The 21466-nt window shown below is 38.2% G+C and overlaps 1 protein-coding gene across 1 annotated transcript in view; it reads left to right on the top strand.

Moving 5' to 3' along the window:
* LOC131064203 (serine hydroxymethyltransferase, mitochondrial) overlaps nucleotides 1–21466 on the top strand; it is a 109854-nt gene that overhangs the window by 46291 nt on the left and 42097 nt on the right. The gene's annotated exons all lie outside the window — the stretch shown is intronic.

Below are 21466 nucleotides of genomic sequence, written 5' to 3'. Positions count from 1 at the left end.
CATTTTATATAATATATAATGTTTGTTTATATCTGTGTTACTGGTCCATTGGGCAAAGCCTCCTGGTTTGGGTCTGGATCTGGTCTACCTAGGGTCCTGCAAATCACCTATGGGTCCATCTGGGATGAACCTGGGTATACTTGCAGTGAATTTGATCATTTTTTTCTTTTTTCTTTTTGACTTCTAAGTTTGACCAAAAAGCGAAATTCACCCTCCTCCCCAAACCCTAAAACATGGATCAAAACAATTAAAACATTTCTCTTATTGTGAATGTAAAACGATGTGTGCCATGAAGGTCTATGTGGTTTTGAGTGTCTTAATTTGGGCTTGGTTGTAATGAACCTTTGTTGTACCTGCCTCGCCTTCTTGATAATTAGGGCCTGATCTATCCACTAAAGGTTGGATTTAGGGCCACAAAAGGATTTACGGTTTCCTGCAACATTTAGATATTTCATTTTATATGTCAGCAGTAATATTAGATAAGTGGCATAATTATTGCAGCACAAAATACATACACAACCCATTCTAGATTTTGAGAACTTTCTAGGTTGGCTGGGCTACCCATCCAGACCCATCCTGTCTCTTAGAGCTAATAGGGCCACCTGAGGATGGTCCCAGCATACCCCTGGCTTGCACTCATTATCTTGAATGTACTAACAAACAGAGGATATCAGGAAGATAATAAATGCCTACAAAAAACATAGATTCATGACTATATTACTTGGTTAACATTTATCCATTATATATAAATTTGTAGGGATTAATTCATTATATTTGTGCCTAGTTGCAGAAACATGACTATCATTAATTAGTATTCCTTTTCTTTACTTATTAGTTGTGTCTGAGAATGAATGAATTATTTTTTATTCTTTTGTCTGTCACTAAAGTGTATTTTAATGCAGCATACTAAACCTGATATTGCAGGTTACCTATCTGGCGTGAAGATTAAGTTCATTTTACCCTTTTGTACATTACAGATGTGCTTAGTTCATTTGGCAAGACATTTTTAGGCATGGAACCAATTTAGCAATTAATCTGGGCCACTAGTTAAATTATATTCATTACTGTTATATGAGGAATGAAAGCAGATTTAATACAACTTGCACAGAGACATACTTCATCATTTCGACATTTAAGCGGATTTGCCTAGGGACGTACCAGCCTGTTGGCAATGGGGAGGGATGCTTACTAGGCGCTGGTTCTTCATCGCTGGGAAGAACCAGCGACTAGCCCTTTCACATCATCTGCTGACTGATGCATTCCCAGGGCAGTCCTCATGGTTGTCTAGGCATCATAAATTATGAAAACTGAAATAAATATTATTACTGAGTAACAAAATTACCTGTTGGACGCTTCTCCTTGCCCTTCTCTCCTTGTCACCTCCTCTCCCGTGTTTCCTTGGGGTGCGGGTTTATACCTCTTTGAAACCACGTGATTCCCCTTGAAACATGGCGTCTATTCTGGAGGTGGCTTGGGAATGGACGCGTCCTTTCATCACTCCCACTAGTTAAGATAAAACGTATTTTAAGTGGTAAAAATAATTTATGTATTGAAAATATATATATTTATGTACATGCATTGTTTAATGTTTCTAATCATTGTCTGCTGTCTACACGGGAATATGACATTGGTGGTGGGGGCTCCTCCTCAACCCCACCTTGTATTGTGACATGGGACATACTAGGGGTGTTGCCCCTAGACTCCTCACAAGGAACATTGCTTTTGCCGTTGTGTTGCATTCCAAAATCCCTTTTTATACATTCAGTAGTGGATTCCCTCCAATGCATTTGTTGTCTTTCCTTCCGCAAGAGGTATGTATTGATATTTGCAAAGGTTAATGTTCAACTCTCAACCAAGAGGTTCAAAGGCTCAATAAATATCTCATGGAAGGAGATAGGCTATTCAATAGTAGGGTAACCATACCTTCACAATCTAGTGTTTTATTTATGGTAGATAACAAGTCACTTAGGTCTTTAGACCTCAATAGGTATTTGGACAAGGACTACCCTTTGGGAACTTTATGGTGGACAACAATTTTTTTTATGTAAAATACAGAACTCTTATCTAATGTTTTGATACTTAAAAAAATAATTGTTTTCAAGACGGTACTAGAAGTGGCATTTTGGATTTCACTATGAGAAGATCATCACAAATAGGAAGTTTTAGGAGTAAGGTATTCTCTTTATGACATTTAACGAAACTTTCAGTTCTTGTAAAATATCTAATTTCCTTACTCAAACAATCTGGTCATAATCCTCATACTCATATTGTGAATATCTTGGAACTCCAAATTTGTAGTTTGCTATGTTTGAGTTTTTGAGAGTCAAGTAACATTGAATTTTGTATATTAGCCATATTGACAACATTCAAAACCATAGGGATAAGCCATCAACAAAAAAAATTAAATTGTAGAGTTTTAATGAACAGGTTTTTAAATTTCAGAACTTTGCATTGGTGAACAATAGAAAATATTGAACATTTGCATATAGGAGTGCATTTGTTTGAACTTCCAAAACAGTAACAATTCATGTTTCAAACATCCATAACAACAACAATCACTTTACAATAGTAGTTGGAAAATCTGATTGGAACTATACTTATCTCATTTCTTAAACCCTTGTAAAATATAGCACCAACCCTGCCTGTAAAAACCCTATAGCCAACTCTCCATTCTCTGTGTGTGATCATTGTTTTCCTTGCACAATGTTTGCCTCCACCTTCTTTGCATGGGTTTTATTGGCCCGTGTGTACCATGGTTTTCAATTGTTTGAAGCACCTTTGACTTAGATGCCACAATTGACAGTTAACTATTTTGTCAAATTCACTTTGGAATTTGCATCTGGTCTGATTTGTTATCAAATTGTTAGACCTTTCCTTTAAGGCACAACAATATAGGATTCTCTAACTGATGGGCTAATCAAACAATTACAGTGAATTTTGAGTTCCGTTGGCCCCCCTTGGGTCATTTATGGACACCAATTTCTTTCTTTCTTTCTATAGTTATTGAGATCTGAACTTTGGTCATTGTTATGGTGATGCATTGAGATAGTTAGTTATGACCAAAGTTCAATGATTAACAGTTCTTTACATTCATTGAGATAGTTAGTTAGATGCCTGTGTGTCCGATGATTTTCAATTGTTTGAAGCACCTTTGACCTAGATGTCACAATTGACAGTTAAGTATTTTGTCAAATTCACTTTGGAATTGCATCTGGTCTGATTTGTTATCAAATTTTTAGACATTTCCTTTTAAGGCACAAAAATATAAGATTCTCCAACTGATGGGCTAATCAAACAATTACAGTGAATTTTGAGTTCCGTTGGCCCCCTTTGGTCATTTATGGACACTAATTTTTTTCTTTCTTTCTATAGTTATCGAGATTTGAACTTTGGTCATTATTATTGTGATGCATTGAGATAGTTAGTTATGACCAAAGTTCAATGACCCAAGCCGATATGATTCTAATCAACTAACTCTCTCTTTGTTGTTAACTTTTGTGACTCAGACCAGCAATCAGACTTTCAGTATTTAATTATTTATTAACATTAAGTAAATTATAAACCAGTAAATGAAAGAGAGAAAGTAAGTGCACAAGAGACTAACACAATTACCCTGGGAAAACCTCCAAGGAGGAAAAACCCAACACTAAAGACCCACAGGTCAGATTATGTATTCAATCTTGAATTGTAACAATACAATACTTAGCTGGAATCTTCAACCTTTTATCATATCTGCCCTTTTAGTCATATCAGATCTGCACTTCTAAATTCACCAAGTCTGCACCAAGTCTGCTCTTTAATGCACTCTCTAACAGAAATTAGGAACACCAAAAATAGCTTTGTCTTCCTTGAATAAGTTCCCCCAGTTCACTTAATTTCGCACACCAAGGAGCAGAAGAATTTCGCTGATTGCATGGAGTGAATGATGGATTTGATCTTGGCAAATGATCTTTATTTATATGGGCAGATAACCTTCAAGTTGGCCTTAATTAGATAATTAAGTTTGGCGCAAAAATGGTTTTGTTTGTGTGGCGTGACATTATAGGGCTGGCCCTGTTTAGGGGCACGCTACCCTCTTTAGCGTGAAAGGTTCAGCCGTACACGTTAACCTTGGAAAGGGGAGGCCCAACCCTTTAGGGGTTCGGATGTTGCCTTAGGCAATCTGAACCCCCTTTCCTAGTTACAAACAATACTCCCTCTTAACTAGGGAAGAAGAGAATACATAATCTGAACCTTTAGAGTTCCATCTAGCACACAAGCATAGAATGGATCTAGCACACAAGCATAGAATTACATCTTCCACCTAGCACATGAGCATAGGATGGTTCTAGCACACAAGCATAGAAAGTGTAATACACAAGTGGGTCTTTACATAATTACAATTTTCCATCTAGCACACAAGCATAGAATGGATCCTTTCATTCTTGCACACAAGCGAAGAATGGACCAAAACTCTATAGTAGAGAATCACTGAGATTGAAACTCCCTCTCAACCAGGGTTTCATTTTCCACAATACCAAGTCTGTCTCTGAAGTATTCAAACTTCACTCTGGATAAGGGTTTGGTAAGAATATCTGCAACCTGTTCATCTGTGCTAATATACTTCAGTTGAGTGGTGCCTCTTTGCACCATATCCCGAATGAAGTGATAATGAGTTTCCACATGTTTGGACCTGTCATGGAACACAGGATTTACTGACATCTTTATACAACTTTGATTATCACAATGAATAGTGGTAGGACCACTAGGTTGACCAAATAATCCAACAAGAAGTTTGCAAAGCCACATTGCTTCTCTAGATGCAACAGATACTACAATGTACTCAGCTTCTGCAGTACTCAATGCTACTGAAGATTGCTTTCTACATGCCTAAGAGATTACTGCAGAACCCAAGTTGAAGCAGATACCTGAAGTACTTTTCTTGTCCTTGACACTTCTTGCCCAATCTGAATCTGAATAGCCTTCCAAGAAGATTGAGTTATTAAGTGAATACTTCAGCCCATAACCAATAGTGCCTCGTAGGTATCTCAGAATGTGCTTGGCTACAACCAGGTGAACAAGTTTAGGCAAGCTCATGAACTGACTGAGGGCATTCACAACATAACAGATATCAGGTCTAGTATTGACTAGATACATCAAGGATCCAATCGATTGTGCCTGTACTTAGATGGATCTGCAAAATCAGAGTTAGTTGCAGAAACACTCAACTTCTTTAAGTTAGATTCCATAGGAGTAGACATAGGTTTACAGTCCATCATTCTAAATCTTTTCAGAATATCAATAGTGTACATTCCTTGACTTAGAAAAATTTCATTGGATTTTTGCCATACTTCTAACCCTAGGAAGTAACCCATTAGACCTAAATCCTTCATTTCAAATTCTGAGGCTAATTCTTTCTTACATCTCATGATTAGTTTATTTTCACCAGTGAGAAATAAATCATCCACATACAAAACCAGAATAAGCATATCATCATTACATATCTTCAAGTAAAGGTTAGCATCAACATCATTCTTACGAAATCCTAAGCTTAGTAAGTACTTATCAGTTCTTTCATACCAAGCACAAGGAGCCTGTTTGAGCCCTTATAAGGCTTTCTTCAACCTGCAAACATGAGAATCTCTTTTATGGATTACATAACCTTCTGGTTGCTCAATATAGACTTCTTCCTCAATAACACCATTGAGGAAGGCTGTCTTAACGTCCATTTGATGCAACTCCCAACCTTTAGCTGCAGCAATAGCTATTATAGATCTAATAGAAGTATATCTAGCAACAAGAGCAAATGTTTCCTCATAATCTATTCCTTCCTTTTGAGAAAAACCACGAGCTACAAATCTAGCTTTATATTTTTCAATGCTACCATCAACATTATGCTTAATTTTAAATAACCATTTAGAAGAAACAACAAACTTACCTTTGGGTCTGGGTACAATGTCCTAAACATCATTCTTGATGATAGACTTATACTCTTCATCCATGGCTAATTTCCAAGCATGATGAGTCATAGCTTCTTCGACATCGTGAGGTTCAGACTCAATGATGTTACACATTACAAAAATGTAGTTGGCATGATTTTGAGGTCTCTTGCTATCTTTGAAGGTTTCTCTGGGAGCAGCAAATCCTTCAGCATCTTGAATGGTGTTTCTAACCCAAAGTGGCCTCTTCTTGCTGACCACAATATCCTTGGGTATATTTGTAGAGTCCATGGGTTTTGTTGGATCATCCTGAACTTCCTGATCTAGGAGGTCAATGAACTCCTTTGACCTGAAATGTAGATCCTGAAGGCTTTGGAAGATTCAGTGTATCCTACTAAGATGCCTTTCTTTCCAGAGTGATCCAACTTGGTTCGTTTTTCTTTAGGCACATGAATATACATAGGGCTCTTGAAGATCCTTAAGTGGCTGATGTCAGGTTTGATTCCTGTAAAGGCTTCTTTAGGGGTTGCATTCTTTAGAGCACGATGAGGACATCTATTCTGAATGTAAACTGCTGTTTTTGGATGCTTCCGCCCATAGAAAGGGTTGCAGGTCTTGATCATGAATCATGGCTCTTGTAGCTTCAACAATGGTCCTGTTCTTTCTTTCAGCAACTCCATTTTGCTGAGGATTGTAGGGAACACAGAACTCCCTCTTAATTCCTGTCTCAATACAGAAATCATAAAAACTACCTGAGGTGTACTCACCTCCATTGTCAGACCTTAAACATTTAATTCATTTTCCAGTAGTATTTTCAACCAAGGCTTTGAATTCTTTAAATCTATTTAAGACTTCTTTAGACTCTTTAGATTTAAGAAAGTAAATCCATGTTTTCCTAGAAAAATCATCTATGAAGATAACATAATAAAGGAAACCGCTAGGAGATGCTACAGACATAGGACCACATAAATCTGAACGAATAAGCTCTAACGTTTCTTTGGCCCTACTATCACTTTTATGAAATGGGCTCTTCACATTCTTACCCATTGCACAACCTTTACAAGCATCAACATGAGATAAACTAAGTTTAGGCATACCTTTAACCATTTTACCAAGAGTGGGAAGAGTTTGAAAGTGTAGATGTCCAAGTCTTCTATGCCATAGCTCGCATAATTCAGGAGCCTCATTATTGAGAGCTTGAATTGGGTTAGCTGCAAGCTTATACAAACTATCACATCTATTTCCAATAACACGAGCAGTTTTGAAACTAGATTTCTTAGACCAAGCAAGTACTTTCCCTTCAAAAAATGCTATTTGCAAACCCATATCTTCTAAAGCAGAAATGGAAATAAGATTTCTTTTAATTCCAGGTGCAAAAAGAATATCACTGAGTTGTAAGGAAATACCAGAATCTAGTTTTAAGGAGGTAGTACTAGAACCTTTTATTGAGTATCGAGCATCATCACCGATTACCACATGAAGGTTGCTATCCTTTTCTATCAGATCTGAAAGATGCTCACGGTAACTTGAGATGTGTCTGGAGGCTCCACTATCAATTATCCAAGTATCACTGTCCGTAGGAACGTTGCTTGATAGAACAGAGATAAGAAGATAGTCCTCATTTTGTTCAGCGACTTCATTTAAATTGGCTTCCCTTTCCATAGGATCATTCTGACAATCTCTAGCATAGTGACCATACTTATCACATCTGAAACAACGAATATGGGAGGAATCTCTTGACTTCTTCCTTGGATCATAGGAAGAGGATCTAAAATCTTTGCTTCTCTTTTCTTTCTTCCAATGCCCACCTTTCATAGACTTAGCTGTGAGAACATGATTATCATCTTTGTGAGAGTTCTTGAGTTTTCCTCTTACCTCAATTCAAGATTCCTCTTCAGTGCAATCATATTGAAGACGCTCAACGTTGGGATGTTCAGCTCTTCCACCAATGCTACGAATGAATGATTCCCATTCATCAGGTAGACCATTTAATGCAATCATGACAAGATCTTTATCTGAAATTTGGCAATCAAGAGTACTTAACTTGTCCTTCAGTTCATTGATCTTCATGAAGTAGGCCATGATTTAGTCTTCTTCTTTCATTTTGATGTGAAGTAGTTGCTGCCTTAGAGCAAGAGCTCTGCTGAGGTTGTTGACTTCATACATCCCTTCCAAGTGCTTGATCATTTCCTTGGCAGAAAAAAATTTTGATATGACGGTGACAAGATGATTCTTGACTGATTCAATTATGATCTTCCTATCCTTGAGAGAGTCTTTCTTGAACTGCTTCAGCTCTTCAGCATCTTCAGGAGGGGACAACCTTTCTTCTTCTACAAATTTAAGCAGTTCATTCTCTTCAAGAATAGAATCAATAAATACGGACTTTCCAAGCAGCAAAGTCAAGGGCTCCATCAAGTCTATCTTCAGCCCTCAAACCTGACATTTTAATCTGAAAACAAATAGCAACTAGATGCAACAAATAATTTACTGAAATCTGAAGTTAGTAAAAGCTTAGCTCTGATACCATGTTAACTTTTGTGACACAGACCAGCAATCAGACTTTCAGTATTTAATTATTTGTTAACATTAAGTAAATTATAAACCAGTAAATGAAAGAGAGAAAGTAAGTGCACAAGAGACTAACACAATTACCCTGGGAAAACCTCCAAGGAGGAAAAACCCAGCACTAAAGACCCACAGGTCAGATTATGTATTCAATCTTGAATTGTAACAATACAATACTTAGCTGGAATCTTCAACCTTTTATCAGATCTGCCCTTTTAGTCATATCAGATCTGCACTTCTAAATTCACCAAGTCTGTACTAAGTCTGCTCTTTAATGCACTCTCTAACAGAAATTAGGAACACCAAAAATAGCTTTGTCTTCCTTGAATAAGTTCGCCCAGTTCACTAAATTTCGCACACCAAGGAGCAAAAGAATTTCGCTGATTGCATGGAGTGAATGATTGATTTGATCTTGGCAAATGATCTTTATTTATATGGGTAGATAACCTTCAAGTCAGCCTTAATTAGATAATTAAGTTTGGCGCAAAAATGGTTTTGTTTGTGTGGCGTGACATTATAGGTCTGGCCCTGTTTAGGGGCACGCTACCCTCTTTAGCGTGAAGGGTCCAGCCCTACACGTTAACCTTGGAAAGGGGAGGCCCAACCCTTTAGGGGTTCGGATGTTGCCTTAGGCAATCCGAACCCCCTTTCCTAGTTACAAACAATATTTGTTATGTTGAATCAATGACATTTCTTCTGTATTAACTCTTGGTTGCACGGTTGGACTGTCCTCTCTCTGGACCCTCCATCTGTGACTGCATCAAGATAAGTTTGTTTACAATACTGGTTTGTGTTTTCTAGAGTTTGTACATTGTCCAACAAGGATGAGAAAGCTGAAAGTTTAGTAAAATACAATAGAAGAACAATTAGCTTGCACCAATGTTTATTGCTAACAAAAATCCACTCAAAGAAAAATTACACTCAAATTTGAGTTCACTTGTGAAAGTTATTAGGCTTACAAGCTCTAGAAACTGTGATAGCACAACAATTTTTGACAAAAAACTGAAATTCTAGAAATGCTTGAGCAAAAATTGGATTTCACTACATCAAAGTATGTTAAATTTTAGTTTGTTTTAAAAATTTTGCATTGAAAAAGGACTTAATATTCTCAAGATATGGGCCTCTAAAGTTGACCTGCAAATTTCAAAAGCCCAATAGTGGGTGTGGGGGCAGACGGGGGCAAAAGTTCAAATGAACCAACTATCATTAGCTTTTACAAAACCGCCAAAAGAGCTACCAAATTTGGTTGAGACTTGGATGATTCATGCTGATGTAGATAGGAGACAAAGGTTCAATTTGTTGTTGATGTAGGCATTGTGCAAACCTATGCAAGAACTTAATAAAAGCTTTCTTCTATCCCCCATTGTGCACATAATCTCATTGAGTGCATCACTGAGAATTTCTATGCCACAAGGGGTAGATAAAGCCACGCTAGTCGCCATAGTTGCGAAATGGAGAACAATGCCAAATGCTGCACCTGTCAGTGTCGTTGCACTTGCCAGTGTCACCGCACCTGCCATTGTCACCACACTTGCTAGTGTCACCACCACAGAGGTGCCAACCACCATAACGGAGCATGAAGAAGCGGATGCAAGGGTGGATAGTTGGTTCAGCTAGTTCGAGGAGATAGGCTGCCCCTCCCCCACCATCACCTTGATTCTTGAAGGATTTGGAGGTCCCCGCCAACTACAGAGGGGGAAGCTGCACACTTGGCAGCTGTAGGAGAGATGGAGCACAGAGTAGTGGCAGAGGAGACGACAGTTGATGTTGTTGAGCCTGTAGAGACATTGAAGGTTGATGAGCCTAGTGGTCATGCCACACATGAGATTGCCATTGTTTCCCGGTCAGCCAAGGCTAAGGCCAAGGTACCAACAGACAATTTAGACGGTTCTAGCGAGGATGAGACATAGGGCTTGCATATTGAGATCTCAAGACTAGATCCCCATGATATCTTGGGTACGATTCAGAGATACTTGTCTTAACTAGAGGATATGGCCTTTGTTACACATGAGGTGGCTGAGTTGTCACAAGAGATATACATTGGGAATGCGCCTCTGGTGGCCAATGAGGCGGAGAAGATCTTGAGCTTTATGCAGATAGGTTGTGAGAGTGAGTTCTTTAGCTGTTACATATCTTGTGGATGGTCGACTAAGGAGACCCTTGAGAAGTAGGAGGCATGGCATCTAGTGAGGCCCATCACAGCAGGTAAGCATGGTCGAGTACTCTCCACTCTCCATAGTATGGAGAATGGATTCCAAGATGGTTTTTACTAGATGGAGAGAGCACACACTTCCTTGGAGGAAGCAAAGATGGTATAGGTAGATGCACTTGCCCAGGCGGAGGTTGTTTGGGAGACTAGAGGAGGGAGTTATCTGCTCAGATGGCACTTGTGCAGTAGTCGGTAGTTTTTGGAGTGACCCATCCTGGATCACAGTAAAACAACTGATTTGTAAATCTGATTTTTGTTTCTTTTTCTAATGTTTCTGATTTTTTTTGGTTTTTGAGTTTTTGCTGATTCTTGTAGATAAAATGAGAAATACAAGAGAATAAACTGGCATTGAAAGTAAGGGAAAGTAAATTACAGCAGAGACAAATTGTTTTGATATTTATTTGCATGTAATGGACCATTACATACCTGTACAACCCAAATACAGGTCTGTTATAGACCTGAGGCAGCAAAACAGTCACCTAGTGGTTGTAATGCCACCATAAATAGCCTCTCTAGGTTATGATCTGATGTTCAATCTATTTTTGAAGGTCTGAGATAGTTCCTTATGGGTCTGAATTTTGAAACCCTGTGCCCAGCTAAAGTCTTTCTGTAACTCCTCAAATTGGGATGTGGCAGGCTGAGATTGCTGATGAATATGAATGCTTGATGCTTAAACAACCCCGATCTGCAATTTACTTCTTCAATTCAGCTCTCCGTGCTGATTAATCCACTGCTTCTTTCACCAATAAGCTGATAAATAAAGATTTGCCCTGTAGAATACCCTTAGATGGTCTCACATACCTGTAGGCATTCAAACTTCTGAGAGTGTACATTCTCAAAAGCTTTGACCTACTGCTGAAAACCCTGTTCAAGGCTCCAATACAAGCTGCTGCTGTAAAAAGTGAATTTCATAATAATAAAAAGTCTCAACCAAGACTCACTTTATTTCTCCTCCTAGATTGAACTTTCCTTGGGAGGCATCTTTTGGTATATGCTTGAGTTGAAACCAAGTATATTCCCTTCATGAGAGAATTCAAATCATCCTAGGGAAGCCTTTTAATTATTGATTAAGTTGTTTTAAAGAGACAAAGTTATGTGTCTAGGCATCATGACTCCCAAGGGGGTTTACTTGTCCCTTTTTTATATAATAATATAATAACTTTATTGAAGCATTTTATTTAAATAAATGAAGATATTAAAGTTATATTTAAATATTCAGATTTATTCCCTGAAATCACACCCAATCACCCCCAAATTGAGACTTGATGGTGCCACTGGTACTCGGGGTGATGACTGGGCATAGTGCTCCAATTGCTAGTCTCCCCTAAAAATTAGGGATCCTCCTCAAATACTAAGTAACTGCCCCTAATCACTGAAATTCACTCCATTGGCTCCCTGACAATTCTCCCGACATCCTGGTGGGTCCACTGGTGACTACCAATTTGCTCCTAAAAAATAGGAACCTCCCTAAAATTTAGGAGATAGTTCTTGAACAACTAGGGATGCTCCCAGTGTCTCCTGCTATGCTTCCCCAATCTCTGGGTGAACTAACAGACACTCCCTAAAAAATAGGATCCCTTCCTAAAAAATAGGAAACTGGCGCAAAGCTCCAGAAACGACTCTTATGCCTCCCCAAAGTCTCTTGTTCCACTGTGTAAGTCCCCTGTCCACTGTATTAGCTTACAGGGACTCCTGTCAATAGGCTAACCCCTGCAAAAGTATCGACCTAGGAAATCGGGACATTATAGTTTTGTCTTAGTTAATAAATAATGTTTTGTTAAGTAATAATTGGCGATGTAATGACATTTGTTTCCAAGTAGTTGTCGGTAGTTGTCGATGGTTGGTGATCTTAACCAATCGCTAGGTACTATATGTACTTCATGGTTCTGTTGGAAACCATTATTATGGATTGTACACATTACATTTTGGAATAATGGATACATCTTTCTAGCCATGTTTTGATGTTTATTACTGTTATGTTATATGGCTATATGAAACATTTCTATCTATTGTTTACTCTGTGTAATCTAAACTAGTTGCCTTCGGGAGTAAATAGGTTTTTCAACACCTCATTTGAGGCTGTTATAAATTTTAAGCTTTTATTAAAAAAAATAAAAATTGAAACAACTTTCAAGCAAAATAATAATAATTTTTGGAAAAACTTGCAGTATTATTCATGAAGGTTGTGTTGGTGGTGTTTTGCACTATGCGACATAGAATAAAATACTAAGTATTCTATCCTCTCTTGAACAACTCTCCAAATGCTAAGTTGTGTGATCAAATGGGATGACTCCAAGGTTCTTGAATGTCAGGTCTTGACGTGCTCTTGGATAGACTCAGTTGTATATGATGTGATATTGCTGGAATCACAAGGTGGACTTATGTTGAATGCTTGAATGCTTTGGATGTCGTTGGAACGCGGAATTTCACTTTTTGAAAAAAAAGAAGAAAAAGGATAAGGGTTGAGGAAAGCTAATTTAATCCTAGGAATGCGAGAGCAATGGACAATCTTTGGTGGAACTCAACTAAGCTTTGCTTTGATATGCATTGAACATCTCCACAAGGCTAGTGCGATCTTCTAAGGATAACTTTATGATTTTCAAATCACCACCACAAGCATAGATACCCTCAAGGTGAGGCATATCGATGAAGAAGTAGCAATTGAAGTTAAGCTTGGCTAAGATGGATCCAATTGACTATGCAAAGCACTTTACCATCGGCAAGGTGTTAGTAGTATGGATGTACGAATTTCACCATTGATCATACACAAAGTTCTTCCATTCATCTAAATAACATGAAATCAAATTGAAAAGTAGAGACCATGCAAATTGTTGAATCAACATATCAATTTCACCATATCTTCAATGAAGTTTACATTAGCGTTACCCGGAAATGCATTTCTGGCATAAAGGCACACGTTTCGAAAATGGAAACTGTTTCGGGGACTTGGGGACGGCCGGAAACTGTTTCGGGGACTTGCGGACGGCCGGAAACGTTTCCAAGCCATCCCCGATCCTCAAATTTTTAGAAACTGTCTCGAAAACTCGGAAACGGTCAACCTTTTTTTTTGGGACCTGTTGTGCCTTGCACACACTCCTCATCGTCGACAGGGTCCCCCTCCCATTCTTTTCGTTGTTTGCCTCGTCGACGTCCTGAGTAGGAGTTTTGCAAGTAGGCAGAGTGGATAGCAATAGTGAGAAATTTGAGCTTGGAGAAGATGATTCGACCTGAAATTGAGCTAGCTTGAGTCATAAGTCCTAAAGATTTCGCACCTCGAAAATAGGGATTTGACGAGCAGCTTGGATGCATTGAAATGTTGATTGCAATTCCTTTTGCAAGGGAAAATGGAACAAAGAAGAACCTAAGGAAAAAATGCAAATGTTGACACAAAAAGAAAACAAGTCAAAATCTCGCAAAAATGCCAAAATGGCTGAAGTTTGCAAAAATCTCGCAAAAATGCCAAAATGGCCGAAGTTTGCAAAAATCTCGCAAAAATGCCAAAATGGCCGAAGTTTGCAAAAATCTCGCAAAAATGGCTGAAGTTTGCAAAAATCTCGCAAAAATGCCAAAATGGCCGAAGTTTATAAAAATCTCGCAAAAAAGCCAAAATGGCCGAAGTTTGTCAAAATCTCGCAAAAATGCCAAAATGGCCGAAGTTTGCAAAAATCTCGCAAAAATGCCAAAATGGCCGAAGTTTGCAAAAAATCTCGCAAAAATGCAAAAATGGCCGAATTTAGTGAATTGTGAGAAAGGGAACTTTAAGTGAAAAAGTGAAAAGGGACTTTCTTGCATTTTGCTTCAAAAAGCCTAACTTTTCCCTTTAAGTGGCACAATTTTAAATCAAAAAGTGAAATGAAGTAAATGGGATTCAAATTGTTTTAAAAAGCAAACACCTTTCATCTTTGCCGAAACAAAGCCTGACTTTGCCCTATAAATTTAATATTTGTTTAATTTATTTAATTTTACGAGGGGATTAATTCAAGTCGTAATTGATTGTTTGCAGATCGACGTCGTCGGGAAGAGTTAAAGTGGCAACCTGAAACGCAAATTGGAAACATAATCGCGATCAAAGCCAGGAAAGCAAAGATGCAGAGCGCAAGATGAGAACGACAATTACGGGGAAACGCGCCACCACTAAACCGCAAAGTTGAAGTCCCCTAGCAAGATCGAAGACAAAGAACACTTAGAATGTTACAAGTCTATGCATTCTCATAAATGCACAATTGGAATTAATTCCACAAAATCAGTTGCAAAATTGAAATTGTTTAATCTACATGACTACCTGTGGGCCCCATCTAATGTATTTAAAGTGAGGGGACACAGGTCAATTATTTCCAACTACCTGATTGGCCGAATTAATGCCAAATAGTGGTGGGTAGTTGAGAAAGTGGTTGGGAGGATAACTGAGGATTAAATAGGCATGGGTTAAAGCTGCCAAGTTCTAGAAGGCAAATCAGGGCCCTTGGATGTAGTCAATCCTGGCCTCTGGTTCAATTTGTAAAATCTATAAAGGGTTAGAGTTTTTGTAGAAGGTTAGATTTTTAGACTCTTAGAGGTTAGAATTAGTTAGATTATTAGGAGTAGCATAGAATTGCTGTAGAAATTGTTGTATTGGCAGCGAAAGCAAATATATAAACATTGATTATGCTGTTTGTTGTCTTTGTTTTCTTCTGTTTGCATGGTTTCCCTTCAGTTGGTTAGTTAGAGTTCAATGATTTTAATAGCGAAGTGTGGGGGGTATTTGATGCATTTCAGGTTCATACCATTGGGGACTTGCTGATTGTAGGTTACCGTGTATGGTTAGTCTGAACCCAAAATTGTGCTTAGTTCAACTGTAGGTATTCATTTTAGGTTGCACCAAAATTGGGTGCCTGGATGAATCCCCATAGTTTGAAAATCCTTCATCCCCTTGGAGATTGCATTGTTCTTGTCGAGTTGTGAGGGTGTCTTTGGCAAAACAAAAATTGGTTATGGAAATCTGTCTACCCGCTGCATTAGCTGTTATCATCATTGCACTTAGGATCCCTAAACCGTTCCCTTTTGATTTTATTCTACAGTCTGAGAATAGCAACATCGCTAGATGCAGACCAACTTGTTGTAAACGTAAGGCCCCTTGTGTTACCAACAAAACACATCAACTGCTGAGTTATCCTGTTGTCATGACCTACCATTTGGACCCTTGAGGTTGTCCCCTTTGATCAACTAAAATAGCATTAGGGATTCCTTACACAAGAGAGGATAGGATACTCAGCAAGAACATTCTATTTTGCGTTGATCGGAGAGAGTTGTAGCAATACGATGTTAACCATGACAACAAGACTGTTGACCGTCCTTGGGACAGCTGGGGACGCCCAAGCCGTCCCTTGACCGTCCCAGGGACAGATGACCGTTTCTAGCAGCAGGGACAATTAAAAAACAATATTTTTTTTATGAATTTTTTTTTTCATTTTCCAGATTGCTGATCGCTGATAAAAAGCGATCAATTTTTTTTAAAGAAAATTGCTTTCTATCAGCGATTAAATTTTCTAATTTTTTTTTTACTTTCACAGTTTCACTGTCGATTTCAAATACTATATTGATATAATATATAATATTGATATAGTATTATATCGATATCATATATCGATAAAGTCATTCCTAGTGAAGGAAACAAAAAATATAAACATTGGCGGATGGGAGGAGCTTTCACAATAGTGCTTAGGGAAGAAAAATGCTGGTGAAAAGTTAAAACTGAAAATATGAAGTGTTAAAGCTGAAAGGGTTTTTTGATTCAATGATTTTAGAATTAGAATCAAGACTCTAATTTATAAATGTTATTATGTTGCTATGATGAATGTTTATTATGTTACAATGTTATAAAATTTCAGATTTCCATATATATATATATAGCCATCCCTTGTTCCGAGAAAAAAAAAAAAAACACGTCCCGAAAACCTGTTTCCCCGTCCCCCCATCCCGGAAACTTAGGGTAACATAGGTTTACATGCTTCTTACAACAATGTCTTGGCAACAATCTTTGCCTTATCTTCCTACTCTATTCTAGTTATTGACTATTCTCTGCTCTTGAATTATTAATCTACTACTATTAACCTTTACAAATGAAAGAGTGGAGCCTTATATGGTGCTCTCATTACAATTGAGTGGCTAATGTTGATTCATGATCAATGGCCAAGATTGAAAGATAGAAACCCTAATTAGGGTTTGTTATACCCATTACAAAACATTTAATGCTTGACCAATGACAAAATTATATTTGATGGTACACATGTCCTTCCTTGAATAATTGACTAGTAGATGACGACGGTAGGTACATCGAACTTTGTGCCCATGTGGTAGTTATCTTGTTTGATGGATGAGTTAGGTTCATTGAATCTGGACGCCTTAGCTTGAAATGATGTGATTGGATAAGTGATGACTAGGCGCCACCTCAGTTTGCTTGATCTTTGTAACTCATCACAAGTTGTAATTGTAAATGAATGAGGCACATCTCTTGATACTCAAGATTTTCAAGCTCCATCAATGAATGAGGTGATAGAGGGAGACATTCCTAAATTGCATGACTTTCTAACTTCGATTAACTCTTCTGAAACTATCTCTTGTCTTGATTACTTCCTTCTTGGAGCTTCCATCTAGCTATACTGGCAATGATTCCGAAAATTCAAGATTGTGAAAATTTTGTCCTTGAGTGCTTGATGTTTATTATTCCTTATGTAAAATCCTTCTCTCACACCCATCAATGTGGATGCCTTGATGTGCTTGATTGATAAATATGCAACCCGAACCTTGATTTGCTTTCTTAGACTTGACTTGAAGCCTTAATCTTGATAAGATTTGGTGTGATAGACGCCTTCTTTGTTCGAAACCTTGAGCCTTTCCTCTTAGATATTGTTGAGCTCCTTGTATGTCTTCATGTTGAGGTCTTTAGTGCCTTGAAGTGTGAATGTTGTTCATCTTCACATCGTTGTCCTCTTGTATCCACTTCCTTGAATCACCATGAGCTGATCCCTTGTATGGCTTAAATCACCTTCAAATGATGAAGTTCTTCCTTTATATCTTATGATTGCTTGCTTCCAGCTACTTCACTCTCTTTATCAGCCACCTGCAACACAAACAGAGATACAATCAAACACACTATATGTATTCTGATTTTACAACTCTCTTTCATCTGATACTTCACTCTAAGTGGTCTGATTTTAGATCTTTTGGAGGTCTGACTAAGTCTGAGTTTCTTGTGATCAGGTCTGATTTTCTTAGAAAATGATTAAATTAACCTGTCTCAGATCTGCAAATTACTTCCAAAACAGACTGGTAACTTCAATTAGATTACTTCTCTTATGAAATCATCCCTTTATATTAATGCACTCTTGATGTCAATTGCTGATGCTTGTCCAATTGTTGGTGTAGACTTGGTGATCTCCCTCCAATTGGCTGTTTGAACAATCTGCTGATGTTTGATAAAGCTTTATCAATACCCTCTGTGACTGATTCGCCTTAATTCGTTGTTTGGGATCAATGAATTCACTGGTCAAAGAGGTCAATTCACTGTGAATGATGATCAAGTTCGCTGCCACTAATGACCTGGCCTTAATCTGGATAAAAACCACTGCCAATTAGGAGTGAATTCACTCTATAGCAATGTCAAAAATTGATAATTCGAAATGTCTGGTATGTCAAATTGGAATCGCTGCCTGGAAGAGCTGTTCAAAATCAATTTTGTGTTTGATCGACTAAAACGATCAAACACAATTTATAGTTACTTGGAAGGAGGATCGCACCTCATCACAAGGCCAACTTGTGATTCTTCATTAAATGATTTGTTCTTAAAATCAGAAGGCCAACTTGAACCTCAAATTCAAAATTTAAATAAAACATCTCTTGTTCAATGCTGTGGGGGCCCATCCAATGCATCTCTTTACAAAATGTTTTCCTTAAGTTGCACATCTTCATTGCCCAAGGACGGGTATCATCTTAAGTCGCACTTTTGCTTGATCAAAGGATGCCTTCATCCTCTTAAGTCGTGCTTTTGCTTGGTCCATGGATGGATTGAATTCCTTAAATCACTAATGTCCTTAGTCAAGGGACGGATTCACCTCTCTCAAGTTGCGTTTTGACATTGCCCAAGGACAGGTTCATTGCTTATGTCGCTGATTTGGCAAGGCAATGGACATACCAATCCTGAATTCGTGTCTTTGACGCCCAGCTGGAAATGCAAGAATTTGCTTTTTGAATGGTCAAAGGAAATCGCAAGGCTAAGTTCATGTTTGGTCGAATGGTCAAAGGAAGAGCTGGCTTCTACGATGTGGCATTGTAAATGCCTTTAAAACTTTTTTACTCTCCATTCTAAAGTTTTGGTGGGACCCAAGCATAAGGTGCGATAGTGGAAGGGGAATCAAAGGGAAATAAAGGTGATGAGTTGGAATGGTGCGGTGAAGAAGGGGGAGTGGTAAGGAGAAGCCGCGGGAGTAGGATGGAAGGGATGTGGGGGTAGTGACATGGTGGATAGGAGTTAGGAAAAGGAAGTAAAGGGGTGAGGGAGTGGTGAAGAAGGTGTTGGGAAATAGGGAGGCATAAGGGATGAAGGGGATGCCGTGGCAAAGGGAAAGGGGGTAGGGTGTAGGCTAGGATAGGATCGAGGTAGGAGGTAGTAAATGAGTTGAAGGTGGGTAGTGGAAGGGTAGGTTAGGATGGGATCGGGAGTATGCTAAGCGAAGCAAGGGTGTAGGGATGGGGTGTTAGGAAGTGGGGGGAATAAAGTAATGGAGGATGAAGGGATAGAAGATGTAGGTGAGGTAGTAATGGTAGGTGAAGGGTAGGAAAGGAAGGAAGGGAGGAATGGTGAAAGGAAAGGGAGTTGGGAAGTGGAAGGTGAAGTAGAATGGTAGGAAGGGAGGAAATGGAAGTGGAAGGCGAGGCTGGATAGAAGTGGAAGGAGATAGAATCGGGAATGATTGGAGATTGGGCATCCATTGGCAGTGCTGGGAGAGGCAGGTCAGAGGTTTAGGAGGGCAAAGGAAGTGCTGCAAATGCCTTAAGTCACCGATTAAAGGAAATCTTCATGCCTTAGCCAAATTTAGCATTTCATTTCATTAAAGCAAGCAAAAGATGTAAATCATTCATTTCATAAGCCTTGAAAACTGATTGGTCTCACTTCATCCTAAAGAGAGAGACTTAACTTGATTACTTCTTGGTCACCTACACCTCTTATGAATGAAAGGCTAATAGCTAAAGACTCTACAACTATGTAGAAAACGAAAAAAAGTGGGGGTCCCCATTTGCAATAGGGCGATGTGTGAAAATGTCACAACTGGTTGTATCACTTCTAAACATAAAATTTGCCTCATCTAACAACTTTGTCCAACTTCGAAATTTTTTATATGGAAATGGGTTTCTTTGGTATTTTGGAGGCAATGGCAAGTTTAGATGTAAACCAAAATGCTTTGAAAATTGAGGTAATTGCTAGATTTGGAATGCACCTCTTTCGTAAAACCCTTTTTAAATTTGGCCCCATGTGTCCAACAGGGACTCAACAAAGGGATAATCTGATCTTCTTAGATGCTTTGGATGCAATGATGGGGTCAAATTTAGTTCAGGTGGGTCCAAATTGTATTTGCAAGACAAGATATAACAAGAACCCCCTCTGAATGTGGTATTTGCTTTCACACTTTTATGATTCTTTAGACTAGCTAGGGATGAGAGAGAAGAGCATGCTCATGTTACACTTTGATGATTCTTTAGATCAGCTAGGGATGTGAGAGAAGAGTGTACTCAGTGTTTAAAAAATATAAGATTTCTTTTATTAGAATTTTTGAAAGATTATCCTTAGACGCTATCCATTTCTGATACCATATAAGAATGCTTTGTTTTCTGGATTTCAACAATGTAAATTTTTTTGCATCAACGTTTCGGATCATACTCAATGATCCATCATCCTTCAGCTCTCTCATCCTGATGATGGATCATTGAGTATGATCCGAAACATTGATGCAAACAAATTTACACAGTTGAAATCTAGAAAACAAAGCAATCGTGATGGACTGTGGAAATCTAATCTCATTGACCATATAAGAATATTAACACAAGAATAATGGTAAAGGAAAGCACTATGACACAAAAAATCAATATGATAGGATAAACCATATTCTAATCAAGGAATAAAGGAGGTACCAAAATACATAATAGGCCTGTGTTTGTATAGTGCAAGGAAATGCACAAAATGTGTTAAGTAAGGCTCAACACTCACAATAGTAAAGCTAGTCATGCCTAATTGGTGGATCTAAGTAGTAATAGGAGTTTAACTCAACTAGGACTAAATAAGCGTCAATTAGGTGCACACGACATGGGCACATACCTAATTAACTCATTAACTAGATAAGTGGCAATTAAGTGCATAAGAGTATGATAAGATAACTAAATGCAAAAATAAATAATGCTCCAACAAGAATAATAATGGAGGATGCCCCTCTGACTTCCACAACCAACCAACACTCAACACTAGCCCTCTCAACCATCTACTCAAATCCCTATGTTTCTCATCTTCAATTTTAAAATTCATATCACAGGTTGATTGAGAAGAGATTGAAATGTATTGATGTGTTGAACAACAGTTTCATTTTCAGTCATCTTCAGGCGAAAGAATATTTGTTTGATTGACATCTTGGCACTAGAAGTTTGAGTGCAAATAATGTATCGAGACCATCCCAAATGGTTGTTCTAAGATCAATGTGATGCAAGTATAAATTAGACCAATGAGTGTTGCTGCTTTGTGGTTTTTGAC

The sequence above is a fragment of the Cryptomeria japonica genome, chromosome 6 (genome assembly GCF_030272615.1).
Source record: "Cryptomeria japonica chromosome 6, Sugi_1.0, whole genome shotgun sequence".
Taxonomy (NCBI): domain Eukaryota; kingdom Viridiplantae; phylum Streptophyta; class Pinopsida; order Cupressales; family Cupressaceae; genus Cryptomeria; species Cryptomeria japonica.
Note: the sequence above shows the minus strand (reverse complement) of the source record. Positions and strands in the feature narration are given on the sequence as shown.